The 17,066-nt window shown below is 42.4% G+C and overlaps 2 protein-coding genes across 12 annotated transcripts in view; both read left to right on the plus strand.

Moving 5' to 3' along the window:
• Positions 1–17,066, plus strand: part of LOC126564362 (zinc finger protein ZFP2) — a 505,414-nt gene that overhangs the window by 258,575 nt on the left and 229,773 nt on the right. The window lies entirely within an intron of this gene.
• LOC126563730 (uncharacterized) overlaps positions 5,900–17,066 on the plus strand; it is a 94,867-nt gene continuing 83,700 nt past the window's right edge. For all 6 annotated transcript variants that reach the window (XM_050220409.1, XM_050220410.1, XM_050220411.1 and 3 more), the window contains exon 1: positions 5,900–5,962. The gene's annotated coding sequence lies outside the window, so the exon portion shown is untranslated. The remainder of the gene's footprint in view (positions 5,963–17,066) is intronic.

Genomic DNA, 17,066 nt, shown 5'->3' on the forward strand with positions numbered 1-17,066 from the left:
ACGGTGTAAACATCATCACTTAAGCGGTTACAAGTTACACGAACTTTACATATCACAGCAACAACAGTAACGCAACGGAAAATAAACTATTTGTACGAAAAAAAGGAAACACAATTGTTGTCGTTAATGTTGATGGCGAGAATGTATGGAAAGAAAATTCAGATGCAAAGCATATTTCGATTGATCGTAAGCATGCATGCGCCATAAGTAAGGATGCACATCTGTAGCCATACTGAGGCGGTATGTTTCCAAGTGGGTATTCAATAAAATAAAGTTTTATTTGTTGCACCGTTGCATTTGAGGTTTCGTTGGGTTTACTTTGCAATACTCATAGTAAAATAGAGATAAAGTGGACGTGTTGGCTATAATTCCCTTTTGCCATTTCTATATCAGTTTTTTGTGTTGCTTTTGTTTTTTTTCTCTGTTGTATTGCTTAAATTCATTTGTATTTCAATAAATATTCGTCAATTGTAGTTTGGTTGGAAACGTTAAAAATCAACTCTTACTTCTAGCTGTTTCGCAGTCAAGTTCTTCATAGACGCCATGAATTAATTTTGATTTGAAAAAATTATTTAAGTGACACTGCTTATTTGCTTATCAGCTGCAACAAATTCTCGATACCGTTCACGGTCTAGTACCGTCGTCGTTGAATGACAAGTCCCGGCTATTGTGGCAGACGGATTAATGTTATCAGTACATACAAATTTTGGGCCCACTACACCTACGCCATCCATGTCAATGACCCATAAAAGACTGTTTTTAATGCATATACAAAAACGTTGTAATACAACTTAGTCCAAATTTTCCTTTTCGACGCAATGGATCATACTCAAATTGTTCAAACATTTCCACGCAAGCTTGCATGCTCATGCTCGACGCTTAAGAGGGGGATGCTTTCGTAGCCTCTTCATAGATGGCGCGCTAATCGCAAAAGAGGTAAATTAGATTTTAGTTCAAACATTTTATTTTGTGAACTTCGAATTTGAAAGTTTATTTTTATTTTACTTATTTATTGTGTCTTGTAAATCGTTTTTTTTATTTTGACAAAAATACTACCTGTGTTTATCATTACTAAATCATTGCTGAAAGTAGTGTTTTTACAAGAAATGAATATATTTATCAATTAAAAACATATTTGCTTTACCTTTTAACGTCGAAATAACGTTCAAGTTATAATACCCATTAGTTTAAGACGCAAAATAGAATTATGACAGGAAATGTTTGATGAATATTACCTAGATGAAGCCATATTAGCAATTTTAATTAAAAAAAAACCTTTCTAGAATAGTAAAACTGATTCCAAATAGCGCATGCCAGCCATTTACACCAATTATGATTATAATTCTACCATTAGAACTGGAAATCACAACAGCAAGAAAGGCTTAAAACGAAATAAATCGAATAGAAAGAGAAACAAACACAAAACAGCAACAAACGCACACCCTTTTCCGGGCGTTGTTTTATGCTCATCAAAATCAACGGCAGTCGAGAAGAAGCAAATCCGCCTGCCATGTTCATGGCAATCGGTAGTAAGGCGTTGAAAATGCTTCAAATTTTCAGCACGTCATTTCACCTGTTGTGTAGCCCTGGTGGTGTGAGCGTGCGGTGGCATAAGCGGCCAGAACCAGCCCAATATGTACTGGTGCTGCAGCAGCTCATCTTAACGCCTCTTTGCCCGTGGCTTGCGAAAATATGCAGCAATAATTGTTTCGTACCCGTCGTGCGGTATCAAGTAACGGGTCGCGAGAGTTTTGAGCTTGATGTTTTCAGCGTGTATTTTGAAAACTTCTACACCTGAAGTAGTTGGATGATGGGAGAAATGGATCGAAAAGAAAAACGCTCCGGCTCGGGCAGAACGGGACAATGAGAAGTGGCAGGCTCAGCATAATGTTACAGTCCGGCGTGTCGACAGCCAAACCAACTTCGGCGGGTAGCACAAAACTGATCTCCCAAGCATAAGCTCGACATTACACAAGCGGAGCTACATCGATGCAGAGCTGTTTGAGACCAGAAAAGGAAGATTTCTGCTCTAAACTAAGATGCCATCTTAATTACTTGCCGCTTAAATTCCACATAAATTAGCATGCCTGCATGAAACGAGTTCGAACTACTTTTCATACACCCGTAGGGAGTTAGAACGATCGAGCAAGGAAGACAAACGCTTGTTTGCTTTCAAACAAAAACGCTTCTTCGCTATTTGTGACGACGGTTGATTGCAGTCTTCTGTTTCGAAACGCCTCTCAACGTTCAGACGCGACACAGATAGCTTTTCGCCAATAAAACAAAAATCTTTCCCCCCGTAATGGCGAGTGTCCAAACGCAAGGAAACGCACCAGTAACATACATTCTAGGAATTTAAAACCACCTCATCTGAATGTCCTCCTTCACTCCCACTCATCATCCCATCATCAGCCCCTCCTCAGTATAGTGTGGCACATCGATCTTAGGGGCGGACGTGTTCGAATGATTCGCGGCACTGCACGCGTCGTCGCTTTTGTTGCACCCTGGCCAGGCACCTAACGCATCAATATGCCAGCAACGCAGAAGTCGGCAATTTATTGCCTGTCATTGGACTATTTTCCTTCGGAACGCAACCAAACTTCGATTGTTTTCGTCACGGTGCGCTGGTCATTGATCGGGGGCTGTAGGGTGGGTGAGAAGACCTGGCCACCTCTTTCGGTCACCTAACAAGAGCGGGCGGACGACGGAAGATAAGTGTCAGCTAGTTTTAATGCTACCACAGTTGTACATCTCCACCAGTTTGGGAGCCCTTTTGGGACCATGTTTGGATGAGAGTTTAAGAAGGGTGTACGCATAATCGGAACCGACACGATGAAGGAGAAAGTGCAATGGAAAGGTTGCATCAGCGTTAATGGGATGGAAGGTTTAAGAGTTCTATTTCTATTTCAATGATTTGTTTTATTACACCCAGGGGAAGAAAATTACTTTAGGACGCACATAAACGGTTTACAAATGGGTCTCTCGTGTCGCAATGTTTTGCTTTCGGTGATCTTAAGGAAATGTGATAAATTGCAGAGTTTTATTAAAAGTATAAATGAACTCAGTTCAAAGCGAAAACTATGCCATGATCAAGCATTCGTTTTCTTTCTTTATGCGCATGCAGGAGAATAAAAATAGTGAATACTTTATCTACTACAAAGCTGCAAGATATAAAATTGAAAGATTTCAGTACAATCGTTGGTCTTCGAACGAAATATTCTGATAAAAAAGCGCCATTTTAATAAGTTAATAGAAACTTTCCTTTGGCCCGCCGTTATCGATCACACTTTATCTTACACTGGCGCAACCGTTACAATTTTGCTGTGTTACTTTATCACTTATCAAAACAAAAGCAAAATTTAAAAATACCCCCTTTTGCTATTTTTTTGCTGACTACAAAGACCCAACACCACCAGCGCCTGATAAGAAAGTATCTTATTGAAATCGGCTGCAAATGTGCTTGGAGTTTCCGAAAAGGTGGAGCTTCCTGAAACGTTACGCGAAAAAGCAGGGGTTCGAATAAAAAGTGCAATCATTCCACTATCTGGCACGTCACCGGGACATTCTTTGAGGGTCTCACTTCCCACAACAACAGCAGCTTACTTATCAAAGTATCATCTTATACGTTTAGTGGTAGGGTAACGGGTTCAGTGATGGTGGTAAAATGCTGCAGCACACCAGCGAATATCATCATCCATCATCATTTGGGGCTGATTTTTGTGCTTGGATTGATGGAATGTGCAAAGATAATGCTACTCGAGTTTTGCTAGGCTTTGCTTGATATGCATCGATAGGGCACAACATTAGCTTGGAAAAGGAAAGGTAAAGGAAATCGTTCGCAATTTCCTCGTTCGCAATTTGATACCCGATCGGTATCGGGTATCAAATGTAAATGGAAGGAATTCTTTAAAGCAGGAAGATTGGGTGGAATATAAGCTTGAGACATGTAATCGTTACAGCTTCTTTGGTTGAAATAAATTGTTCAGTTGTAAAATTTGCGGTAATTAAGGTGATATACATTACCTAAATTATAAAAATAAACAGAAAAATAGTCAACTTGAATTAATTGGATACTTCAATTTTCAGAATATTCTTGCAAAAAAGGGTTCCGCGCACGCAACCACAGCATACCTTTCTTCATGCTCAATGTTTTCTTGCTCGATCAGCCAGGTGTACGCTGTATGTTGTGTGTTGGTGCGATCAAGGGACAGCCAGTTTCGTTTGTGTGTGTTTGTGCTAGCAGCATTGCACATTAGGTTGAAACTATGAAGCAAACATAAATGTAAAAAACCATTGCAACGTAACATGTTATAACATTACTTTAAGGAGAAGTAGATCAATTGAAGACATCGTTTGATTTTGAAGTTAAAAAGGTAGGTTAATGATGCATCGTTTTTAGAATAATTTGGTACAACACATTAACTTCACAGTTCTGCATCATCCTTAGCCTTGAAGGAATCCTAAAAGCGGATTTTTCTGTGTTTGCATATGGCACGTGCTTGCTCTAGACTTTCAAAATGATGATTTTTGTACTACAACAAAACAAGGACGATGCATTGGATCGTTAAATACTTTGAACTAGTGTAATCCGGAGTCATTCTGAATAAATTTGAAAAAAAAAAGGTAAATTCTATAATAAAATGAGAAGTCCCTCGCTGTATCAAATATCATGTTGATTCTAGTTTACAGCATATTTTTTATTTTAGATCAGAAACATATTACCAGAACAGCGTTGTAAGCATAGATTGAGCTTCATATGGAGTTATTAAAGTAAATTTAGTATTTGATAAATACAAATCAGTTTGCCTCTAGAAGATATAGATCTGTTTTCAAGTCAAACGTTAAATTTGCTATTTTAAAATTGTTTGATGCTCATAAGCTATGGCAATAGCAGTCTGAAATTTTTTTTTCAGGCTATAAATTTATGCTACCGATCGTGCAGCAGTCTGTCCATTCACTGCACCTCGCAGCTCATAGTTGCGTTCGTGGCGTCGCGTTCACCAACACAACCCCAAACAATGCTACCGTCACGATGCGCGTTGCGTACCATTGACTGGCTCAACAAGTTTACAAATCGAAACCGGCGGCTATTTGTGTGCGAACCTTACACGGAACCACGTAGCGTGCAGACGTCTCCGCTAACGCCGCATCGGGAAGTGTGCATATTGGTTTTTTTTTTTGGCTGTGTGTGCGGAGAGTTGCATTCTGTTGTTTGAATCCAGTGCAGCGCGTGTGGTGTATGCACCCAAAGGTAGAATCGTTTCCTCTTCGACTGGTGCTACAGTAGAAAACAAAACGCAATAAGGAATAGAGTCACCGCTTGGCTGTCTGGTGACGGTGCACTGTGAAATTCTTCGACAGAGAAGCGAAGTGTAAAGTGGTTGTTTTCGATTCGCGCGATACGGCTTTGATCCTCAAGGTGTTTTGCTGGTGCTTAACGTGGCAAACGTGGCGTCGTGGTTTCGGAGCAGTAGAGAACGCAGGAAAACGGTGCATTTTTTTATCTGTACTCAGGGCGTGCAATCGCGTTTCAAGTGGCCACGTGCAAAACGGTGAACATAAAATCTAAATCCTAGCCTAGTAATCTTTAGTGTTTTGTGTGTGTGTGTGTAGTCTTGTAACTGCAGGACACGCATAGGGAAAATTTCGTACCCGGGAGTGCATTCTTGAGCAATACAGTGAAGTAAAATAAAATTAAAAATTATTTGAAAGTCTCTCGCTTAAAGTCGTGCAAAAGGTGTGCTATTTCTCGAGTGGAAGTTTTTGCTTCAATCTACGCTTTACTTTACAGCCGTGATCGGTGTGGGAAAATAGATAGCGTACTACAATTGTGCTATCCCCTCCTCCTGCAGTCCCAGTGCTTCTCCAGGAAGGTTGTGACCACTACGCGCAACGACCTGATCCGGTTCCGGTCTAGTAACTTGAAGCGAACCCGAAAATACTGACCCATCCTGCTGTACAGGTAGATACATCACACACATTAATGAGGACTTAAGCTCGATATTAAAACATGCCATAAAAAGCACTTCCTTTGGGATGGATCACCTACCCGGTAGGTTAGTCGGAGAAATTGGAAGTCTCAGTGGACATGATTGCCTTCCATCGGTCAGGGCACAGTGTACTGTATTGCAAGTCCTCCAATCGTGTAGGGGTGTGTCCAGTAAGGACATTAAACTGAAGGGAGAACCGTAAGCCTTGCGGGAACATTTTGTGGGAATCTTTGTACTCGGTGGATGTATGAAGTAACTACCACAGTGGACGTACCAGTTAAGGACGTAAAGATTGACCCTGCAAGATAGCTAAGGAGGGTGCCATTTTTCTTTTTTTCCCCCCGCGTCCCTGTATGCCTTGCTGCTGAGCACTTAGTTTTCTTGCATTTTCTCACTGTGTCCAGTGTGAGCCTCACCCAGCTCACGTTCGTAATGCTTCTTTTTTTCGGGGTCTGTTCCTGTACATAATATTTATGCTCTTTTTCTCTGCCTCTGGCTGTGTGCGATCGTCGTCACGCAACACCGCAAGTAGGCACCCTGGCCGTAGAGAACGCTCGCACGGACGCGCTTACCATGCGTCGGTCAATTGTTTCGGTCATTAGGAACATGAAGGCCCTTCAAGAATGTCCGCCATCAGCACGTCATACAGGTTCGTTAGGCCGTGTCGATCCGACCGGTGGTCGGTTGTGTTTTGTAGAGGGCAATCCTCGACGAAGGGCACACATACAGATATCTTGTTCTGTATGTGTGTGTGGGTTTTTTTTTCAATGTTCTTTGATGCAGACCACTGCTCGCTGCAGCAAGATACCAGAAGAACCAGTTTTCTTAAGAGCATCGTTGATCGGTGTGAGTGTGTGTGCATGTTGGAATGATCTCAATGCTGCGAGCTTACATATGCGCGGAACGCTCGTGAAGCAGGTTTCTTCCATGCGCGGGCAAGTTCTTCTTGTGGGTCGTGGTTCGATCAACCTTTCCACCCAGGTGTGTGTGTGTGCTTACCATCGGGAAAGCAGGAAACGGTTCACTGCATTCACGTTTCTACCTCCCCACCATTCGCACCATTCCAATAAAAGGCAATCGCATCGTTATCAATGACCTGGAAGTTGCAGCAACGGTGGATTTGATGGAGGTCGTGCGGTGTGAAAACGTATCCACAGCAAAGAAGAAATAATATGAGGCAAAACATTGCCCAGAAACAGCGTTTTGCAGAGAACGGCAATTCCAGAATCAAAAGCACACTGGGAGAAATTAACAATGTTGCTACAGCGCAGAATAATCGCCCTTCTTCACGAACCGGTGATCCACATTTGGTGCGTTACAGTGTTTCGCTGGAGGCTTGTGTGCACCATTAAATGCATGCAGCACCTGTTTTGTTACCTGTTGCACCATTCCTCTTACGCTGCAGGGCGTTCAAGAAATGGTGCAAGTAACGGAGCTTTCCAGCACGTAGAATACCATAAATGAAAATGATTGTCGTGTACCGAAGATAGATAACGATCTTGTCTTGTCGTTTATTTCCGACGAGCTGGCTAGCGTTACGTGCTCAGCGATAGTCGATTAATCCTTTGCTACGTTTATCGAAATCGTTCCCATTTGTGGTGTTTTATCTGTGATGTGTTTTTGGACGTCATCAGGAAGGTGCATGCTCAAGATTGTTAGGACAGCAGTAACTACCAGTTTGTAGTCATGCTAGAAAATTTTTCTAGATATTTTAATTTTACGACTCGTCTTTATCAGTATAGTTGAGTATTCTTGCAAACCAAATAGAAATTAGAAAGGAATTTTGACACATCTGTTCATAAAGTTTATAAGCTTTACGAAGATAACAGGGTCCAAACACGTGCTATACAAGCTGGATCTGGTTTTGAAAATGTGTTTGTTTTACACTGACTCATGACTGACTAAATAAATGAATGGAATTTGTATTTTATATCTTATCATTTTTTTTTTGTTTCTCAAACTCACATCTGTAATCGTTAAAACTAAATCTTCTTTGTGGTAGGGTGACCACGACGCCGGCCTTCACACGGCTGGACCGTTGTTTAGCATGGTTTATTTGAAGGTTGTTAGGCCAATAAGAAATTCTCTGCAAGGCATTGCACACTTGCTAAACTTCTTCGGAAGCATTACAATCAGGCCAAAGTATCTGAATCTTATCTTATTGGCACTACAAATCTTTTTGGAAGACAAATCTACAATTCTGGCGATCTAGATAAGCTTCTCCAACCATACATGTGTAGTAAAACGTTTTCTTAAACATGATTTTTTGAGTTACTAAGTTTGCAATTAGTTGAGAAAAGGTCTTCGCTTTCCATTCTTCTGGATTCTGGCATCGAATTCAAGCTCAACTCCTGATGTTCTAGAGCTAAACATTTGAGCTATGATCAGGAAGATTTATTGAAGCAGCCGTGCATTAACAATTTTTAAGAATTGTTTGCAAAACAAAAACACAGGTTCACAGCAATCCCTTTTTAAATTATTTGGCAATGTGTACGAAAAATCCACAACGTTCTATGCATTTTTTGGCTGATTTTTAAAATATTAGAAACAAAGCTTTGATTCAGTAGACTTCAAAATTTTAAGTTTACTGTATTATAGACTACTTTAAAAGTGTTTACAGATATTATCAGTAATACTTCCAAATGTGATTCGTATAAAAAATCCATTAAAAGGCAACTTTAAATACACCCTTCAGACTATTTTCACGTAGTTACGGACAGATAATACCCCTCAAATTAACCTACTATTAGCATATTATCTACACGGAAATCAATAGTTGTACGCCAGCACAACATACGCATATCATATCCCTAAATGGACATAAACATATCTTCAGCTCGTCCTGTTCCGGCATCATTGCCGCCTTTGTAAGCGCGCTGTTGTTTCACCAGATTACTTTGTTTACTTACTAATCCTCCATATTATTAGCATATCTCCACGTCCCCAACAGCAACATCCAGCTCGGACCTTATCATTTACACCTTCTGTAACAGGTATGGGTTTTCCATTGACGGGTCTGTTTTGACCCGTCAACAAAATGCTATGCAAATGATTGGTTCACCTTCCCAGAAACTTCGTCCGTCACAACCTGAAACACGATACAAATGCTGTTTTTCGTTTTTCTGCGGTTAAGCAATGGGAGTGCTAGACACGACACAAAAGTGTCCGTCCGGGGAGGGGAGGTTTCGCAAGAAAAGAATCCACCCTTATTTACCGTTTAATTAACATCCATTGACACTCCTCCAGCGAATCGTATTACCATTTCGTACGGTTCGGTGTGCCGGCGCATGTGGAAGTACTCGGTGGTCGTTCATTCTTAAAATCGATTCCACAGGTTTAGCCTCAGCTGCATCACAGAAATCGGTTTCGGCTGGGGTGGAAAAAACCTGTCCATACGGGCTGTACGTGCTTGCAACAGTAGGTTAACCTTCACATGGTCAGCAAAATTCGGTATCGATCGGTTGTATCGGTGGGGAGCATCAATAAAAACAAAAAAAAAAAAAAACCGGCAAGAGCTAGAGCTGCCACGGACACTCGGTCAGAAACTCGTTTTTTTTCAATATCACTAATTCATCAAACGTGTACACAGGCGCTCCATCGCTCCATGCTTTATGCTGCACTGCACCGTGGCTTCTTAATGCAACCCTTTTGGCCAATCGCGAGCGCGAGGTGCTCGAGGGCTAATTTACTGTAAATTGAATAGAGTCTCGGGCAAACGGGGCATACCGAACCACACTTACCCGTGCAGGTTATGAGCAAAGGGAAGACCAGCTGACCGTAAGGAATTGTGGGCATGTTTTCGTGCAGCTAAAGCCTTCCAAACGTAGCTACATGCACCCCGTAATCGATGGACACATGATCGCGCAAGCGAGGAAACCGGAAAAATGCAGCAATGCTCCGTATGTGTCTTGGTGTGGGTTGTTGCATTCCTTTGCAGTGCACGAGAACGAAACTCAACCGCGCTAGTTGGGCATGAGAATGTAGTTCTTTCCTTTTTTTCCCGTATTAGCGTGGATTGATATGTTGTAGAGATATGTTTTTAAACTCAAAAAAGGGTTCTCCTACAACATAATGACTCTAGAGTGTATGTTCAAGACATTTCTTCATAAAGATGTTATAATCTATTGTCGATATCCTTTGTTGAGATTTATTGGCCACAAACTTATCATCCCAGACGAGCAGACCAGCAATCGGAGTACACGCACGTGCACCTACAGTTCACCATTCCTAACTGGGTGACCGCTTGGAAGTATCTGACGAAATTGCACATTTATTGACAGCTGTTACACCTTACAAAACCCCATTATCAACCATCTCATGCTGACGTTTTCCCTCCAACTTCAACCAACTTTGAAGAGGACCAGTTTTCGGAGTCATCCCCGCACAGATCGTAGGTGGAACGTCTATCATTTTACGCGACAAATGGCGTTTGACCAAAAGCGTAATGTGTTGGAATGATAAATCGATTCAACTGACCGAATGTGTACGTGTGTGTGTGTGTAATGCGATCGGGTTTCGCTGGCACTCGGTGGTCCGCTTTCCACGTGAAATCACTGCCGTGACGGTTTGGGACAAACGGTGTGGCTGCGAGTGTAGGAATCGGTCCGTGAGGGCGTAAGTGAATTAATTCACCTTCCATTCGGTCTGTAAAAACGGTTACGCAATGTAGCTGTAGTTTGTGATGTTTCACCGATTTTGGCATGAATGGCTTAGAAAGATAAGCCACGCGAAAGAAGGAAAACATTTGAGCAATACATAACCTCTTATACTAACCGACATAAAGTTAAAAAGTAAACGATGGGTCGATGGGTTTGACCCGCTAACGGGACATGATTCAGTTTTGTCACACATTTTGGTGGGTTCAATGTGGCTTCAGGTCAATTAAAACGGTCATTGAATTAAGCATAGCGATCGAATTGGAGTAAAGAGTGTTTGTTTTAGTAATAAGCTATTGCTAACTTTTCAAATACATTTCATAAATTCATACTCAAAAGATGTGACAATAAGTCAGGACTATAAAATTGTCACATTAAACAAACCGAAGAGCCTCATCAAGCACCGAGAATTCAATACGTCCACAGTCTCCCATTTAGCGCATTTGTTCAATCGATTAAGACGCGTAGAAGTGCTTGTCACGATCGTGCCTCTATCTGGAGCGTTACAGATCCGTTACAGCGATCCGTCCGACAGAACACAAGGAAGATCCGGTATCCGGTGTGCAGCCGTTGTGCAATGGAACCGTGTACCGCAAATTGACGCGCTCGAAACATTTACTTTGCTCGAGTCGCGATACGACTCGCGCACTGCTCTGTTGGCGCTTAATTATCGCCATTGTCACTGCATTGATTTTTGCAGCGCCGGCTCGCAAATGCGTCCCGTTTTGGAAACGGTACAGCGCAGTGCGTTTCCAGTGGCCAGCTTTCAGGGACAGCAGTTGGATAAAGGTAGAATTGTTTCGGAATGTAATTGCTCCGCCGCCAAGCTCTGCTGCTAGTGAGCTGCTGGGAATCGGTTGGCGCGAGATAATCATTCGGTGACATCAGCACCCACGACGCTTGCCGTTGATGGGTGGGTAAGAATTAAAACGTAGCAAAACCACTCATGAGAATTTGTGGTAGAGTGGAGATGAACGCACCGTCGCTAGCAAGTGGTAATTTTATTAATTTTAGAAAGGCGCGCTTGGTAGGGTCTGGAGATTATAGTTCAGTTTTTACGTCAAAGATTGTTTTTTTTCGCATCCTTGCGTACTTCGAAATGGTATGTTATTAAAGGGTTAACTGTTAATTTGAACGAAAATTAGACTTTGAGGCAAGCGAGATTAAATCGGTGAAGTTGTAACTGGAATTAGCTGAACAATTGAAAGATTAAACCCGATTTTGAAGGCCCTCTTGAAGGAGTTGCATAATTAACTTCGAACAGTCAAAAATTTGTTTCGATACCTTGCTTAATATGTTTTACTACTTTCTGCTTCGTCGATGGTTTTACGCCATGATTCCCTCTTCATTACGTTACAGCACGTTTGTTGAACCTTTTCGAATTTTCCATATTCTCATTGGTTGGTCTCAGAGGATGTGCTATGACTTCCAAGAAGTCAATATCGTCTACCTATGTCTTCAAGGTCTATTTACAGCGAATACCCTATTGACAACATTGCCTTAATACCCACTACTAAGGGTTCTTCAATAGAAATCTACCGTAATAGTGTCTTAGTTGGAGGATTTACAAAGATTTTGTCAAAAGGGTAGCAAGTTAGAGTCCTTTATTAACTCTTTCTTTGAACAATTCGTAATATCTTCAAGTCTAGTAAAGCCATTCGATGGGAGGTGTTACCTTAGAGGGTCGTTAAGCCGCTTATATCAAAGATTTCAACTTAAATGTAGTAAAAACTTTTTAAAGATAGTTTTGATCCTTATTTCGAACCGGTGCAAGAAGATGAAATCCTCTCAATACGCTGGACTGACTATCCAGCTTAGACTACAACTAAGGCAAGGAAGCCTTAGCAAGGAAGTAATGATAGGCAAAAAACATCTTACGATCTTAGAGAGCCAAAGAAGAAGATCATAGAGATTGTCATAGCAGGAAGATACTTTTACTTAACATAATTGTTTCCTATTTCATCCGATCTTTAAGCCTACAGCTGTAAACTTAAATGGCGATCGTTATACAAAGCTCCAAAAATTAGAGACTCACTAATTGCACAACGGCGAAAACGGTCATTCACATCTAAACGCGGACAAACCAGCAAAAGACAGCTTTACTGCTGGTGGAAAAAAAAATAACTCGCTGGAAAAATAGAACGTTAAAACACCGTTCGATGGTGTGTTGCATTCCACCTGCTCACCTGTCGCTGTTGCACCGACACACCGATAGAAACAGTGAGACAAAAGTGTACAACCAGTTCATTCGCATCGAAGCGTGACTGGGGCAGCGACTGTAAAGCCAAATGGGAAAAAAGCGCTCCAAAGGGACAGATTTATGCAAATTCGTCACAATGGGTGAAGGTTTTCACCCTCGGCACGCTGACATGCAGATCGGGCGATGGTTTGCGCCCGAGATTAGAGACTTTAATCTACTTTAAACAATAGCGACAGCTGCAGCACCAACTGCATTCCACCCGGCCGGGGGCTCATCAACCAGCCCATGTTGGTGTAGTATGATCGATCAAAGACGATCCTCGCGGCAGATGCAGAAGGGAGTACTTTGTACTTTGGTGCTTCTTTCCATACCAGCCACCCGTGTAGCGTGGCACACATTCTGCGGAATCGTTGCTTTCCTGCTGCACCATGGCCAAAAAGCTTCACAATTCAGCGCATCGGTCGGTTGGGTTGGGTCGAGTGAGTGAGGAAGGAAAGCTAGCACAATGACAGTGTGTGTGTGTGTGTGTGTGTGTGCTGGTTGTTGTGTGTCTGTGCGAGAAAGATTTTCATCGCACGCTGCTAACAGCAGGTTTTCCATCCATCTTATTCGCGATCTTTGTGGCAAGAAGGCAAGGCTTAAGGTGTTGCTGCTGCTGCTGCTGCTCGATCGTTTCGGGATTGGGTGTGTTGCTTCTTTTTTTTATGCTTTTCGTGTACCCTCTTCACGTCTTATTTTCTCCACATAATGTTTCGCACCCTGGGAAGGCAAATTGTAGGTTTCTGGCCGCGCTGCTTCCTTCCTTCCTTTCGATCGCCTACCATCACTTACGGTGCTCGATCGTGACCGTGGCCGCAGCAGATGTGTGTGATTGGGAACCAGCCGGCTGAATGCGAACTGAATATCATTTCACCTGTGCGATTGTACTCACATGGCTAGGTATGTGTGTGTTCGCGATTGCAATTTAATTTCGTTTGACGATGCGATACCAAAAGGCTTTTCCACCAGGGAAAAAAAAGCGTCCATCTAGAAAGGGAATGAACATTAGGCAAATACTACAACTCAAACCAAACGGATACGATCCACACAAAAAAAAAAATTGGTTTCCCTCATCACCCATTTTGGGTGATAGCAGTCAGCCAAGTTCAAATAATAGAGCGGCCAAAACATGATCACAAAAGCTCACAAAAAGGTGAAAAACTTTCCCTAGACATAACCGGCCGGTTAGTAGCTAGTCGGTGGCCGATGGAGTTTTCGGTTTCGGTTTTGATTAGACCGGACGGTGGGACCCCATTTCGCCCAACGAAAGTTCCGCGAAAAACGGTAACGATCGTGGGCCATTTTCTTCGCGTAGGTAGTCGTTTCCGGCCTGCAACCCAATGCTTATGGTGGAACGGAAATGAACTATACACACGAACCGACGCAAGCATTACCGTGTAAGGATTTTCGCAAAGTAAACTGTAACGCAAGCGAAGAGACAGGGTAGAAAATGGAAAATTAGAGCCAATAGAAATATGCAACAAATGCATATCCTCTGCGCTGTGTTGGTGGTGTTGCGTTTTCCCAGCCCCAAAAAGAAGGAAGGGAATTTTCGGATTCGGATCGTTGTGGAAAGTGTAAGTGGTGCTGGGCAGCAAGGAATTGATCGTTAATCCGAAATCCACATTCGGACGAAATGGAAAACGGTTTTCCCGTTCGCGTTGATTAACGATCTAAATTGGGGTCAGCCTAGGGTTTGTGGATGTAAGCAGAGCGAACATGCGACTGGAACGTTTTGTAAGCTTCGTGGTCGGTGTAGCGTATTGTTGTTACATTGGTTTTTTGGGAGTCTAGCAAGGAAAAAGGGAAAATAAGGAAAGCGTGGAATTTTAATGAATGCACGTGTACACCATAAAGGAATTTGTTGGTGTATTTTGCATTTAATACAATGTAAAAATTTCAACTGGCACTAATTGGAATACAGCGTTACGTTATTAAAGGTATTTTAGGGACAAAAATCAGGCATTTTTGGGTATGATCTTTGTCAAATGATTAAATTATATTGTTTATTTTACTTACATACTTCTTGAAGAAAAGTTTTGATATCCATATTTACATTTTTTATATGCTTTGCTCAATATTCTAGGTGGTATTAAAGCCCATTTCAAATTGCTTGGTACTTCAAAAAGGGTTTATCCCTGTGTAAATTACCTCCTTGCCAATGTCGTCCACGAATGATCAATTAAAGAAATTAGGCGATCAATCCTTGCAACGTTACATCCGTTTTAAACATTTGGATTATTTTGCCCTTGAAGTGGTACACCGCCTCGTACACCGAGCACAGCGTAGCTTCATTCTAAAACAACTCACGCTTAAAACACTTAATAGTACGTGCGAACGTTTCCAAGAAAACTCTTGTCTGATCGGTACATACATTGCACCTAAAGTACTGCTTGAAGTCAGGCACAGGCCCTAATGGCCGCAATTAGTCGTGTTATTGATTCTCCTGCGCGGTTGAAAGAAAAAAAAAAGCGCAATTGTAACGAGAGGAATTAACCCTTCCAGCTCGTTCGGCCTCCTTCATGGTTCCTTTCACCAATCGTACGGGTACGGGTTTCGGAAACGGAAAACGTGGCTTTTGGTCGTCAAGCACTGAGAATGTCAAACAGGTTTTTCGGCGATTCGACGTGCTGCGACGCTGGTACGGGGGGATGCTGAACTCGCCCCTGGTTAGATCTGGTCTGCGACCTTATTTTCGGACAAGACGACGAACCCAAGCGTCTGTGTGGGAGCACTCGGTATAAGCGTCCAAACGGGCCACGGCAAACGCCGGGATTCATCGATCGTACGTACTTTCTGCTTTCACATCTCATCACACATACACACATTTTGGATTTGCCCAATAGAGTTGCTGATCAATCGGTGTTTTGAGGGTACCATAAAGCGTTAGTTTCGATCGATTCTCCAATGGCTGAACGGCCAAGATGCTTACCCTTTTGTGTCGGAGTGACTCTCCAAAACTTACCCCCTTTTTTTGGGGGGGGGGGGTAATAAAAACAAACGTCAAGCGGCATACCATCCATCCAACCAGCCCATATCTTCCGGTTTCCCGTCAAACTTACACACACAACGGTCCCAAGAAAAGCAGATTTTATGTTATCGGATTTTGTTGTGTTCCAGTGTCCTATAAACTCCGGCCGAATCTGCTGTGCCTCGGTATGGAGCATAAGGTGAGTTCCCGAAAAATGTAGACGCCAGCAGCGGCAGATAGCAAAATCCGATAGCCCTTGCGTGGTTCGCTTTCGACCACGCTTAATTTCTCGAGCCTTTACTAAAATACAACACAAAACCGGTCGAAAATGGAACGGGATACTAACGAGTTCTTTCTCCATAGAGTTCAAGTTTTAGCGAACGGTCGATCGTGCTAAAACTGTTTGTCATTAGACTTAACGCTATCCGCACGAGTGTCGCTTTTTTTTTTGGGTGAAGCTGTGCTTTTATGCTATCGGTAACCGCTTGACTGGATACGCCCGCAGGACAAACTTGCACTAAAAGCTACAGAACCGTAACCCTGCTAGTGTAGAAAGAAGCAGCACATAAATACGCCAACTAATTGACCGGTTGTTGGGTGACTAGCCGAACTAGCGCAACCCCGTCTTAAAGGGTTGGTCCACGGCGCCGACCGTGGACACGGCAACGGGAGAATTCACGCGAAAGTTATTCCATGCTGTCATGCCAACAGTGCAGGGAAGTCGTGGCAATGGGGCCATCGACACGGATCGGTACGGTGTGCGTGAGAGGACCCGTGAACTTGATGCAAAAATTTTAACAGTCAGCTTTGCTTTGGCTGCACCTGAGTGTCGTTAATCTTCTTAGCTCTTAGCTGTGGTGGACGTAGAGCGTTTCTTTTTTATTTCCTCTCTACACTGGTTCCGTTTTATCGTATTTTTAGGTTCGTTTCGTTTCTATTTACCTAATCACAGATTCATTCCAGAGTTATGAGTTTTCTCAGCATGTTTTAGAATTTTAGAAACCATGTGAGCGCGCAACTTTAAAGTAAATTTTAAAATCGTTTTTTTCGTCAATCGTGCCGCTTCCAAGAATGTCTCCAAATGATCAAATCAATCACAAATGTTTGCAGCAGCAAGTGCGTCCGGTAAATCCCCTTCGAGGGGCAGTTTACTTAAGCCAATTTTCCTTTTTTTTTCAAAATGGTACATTCCGTCATCCATTTCGTATAAT

The sequence above is a fragment of the Anopheles maculipalpis genome, chromosome 3RL (genome assembly GCF_943734695.1).
Source record: "Anopheles maculipalpis chromosome 3RL, idAnoMacuDA_375_x, whole genome shotgun sequence".
NCBI classification, from domain to species: domain Eukaryota; kingdom Metazoa; phylum Arthropoda; class Insecta; order Diptera; family Culicidae; genus Anopheles; species Anopheles maculipalpis.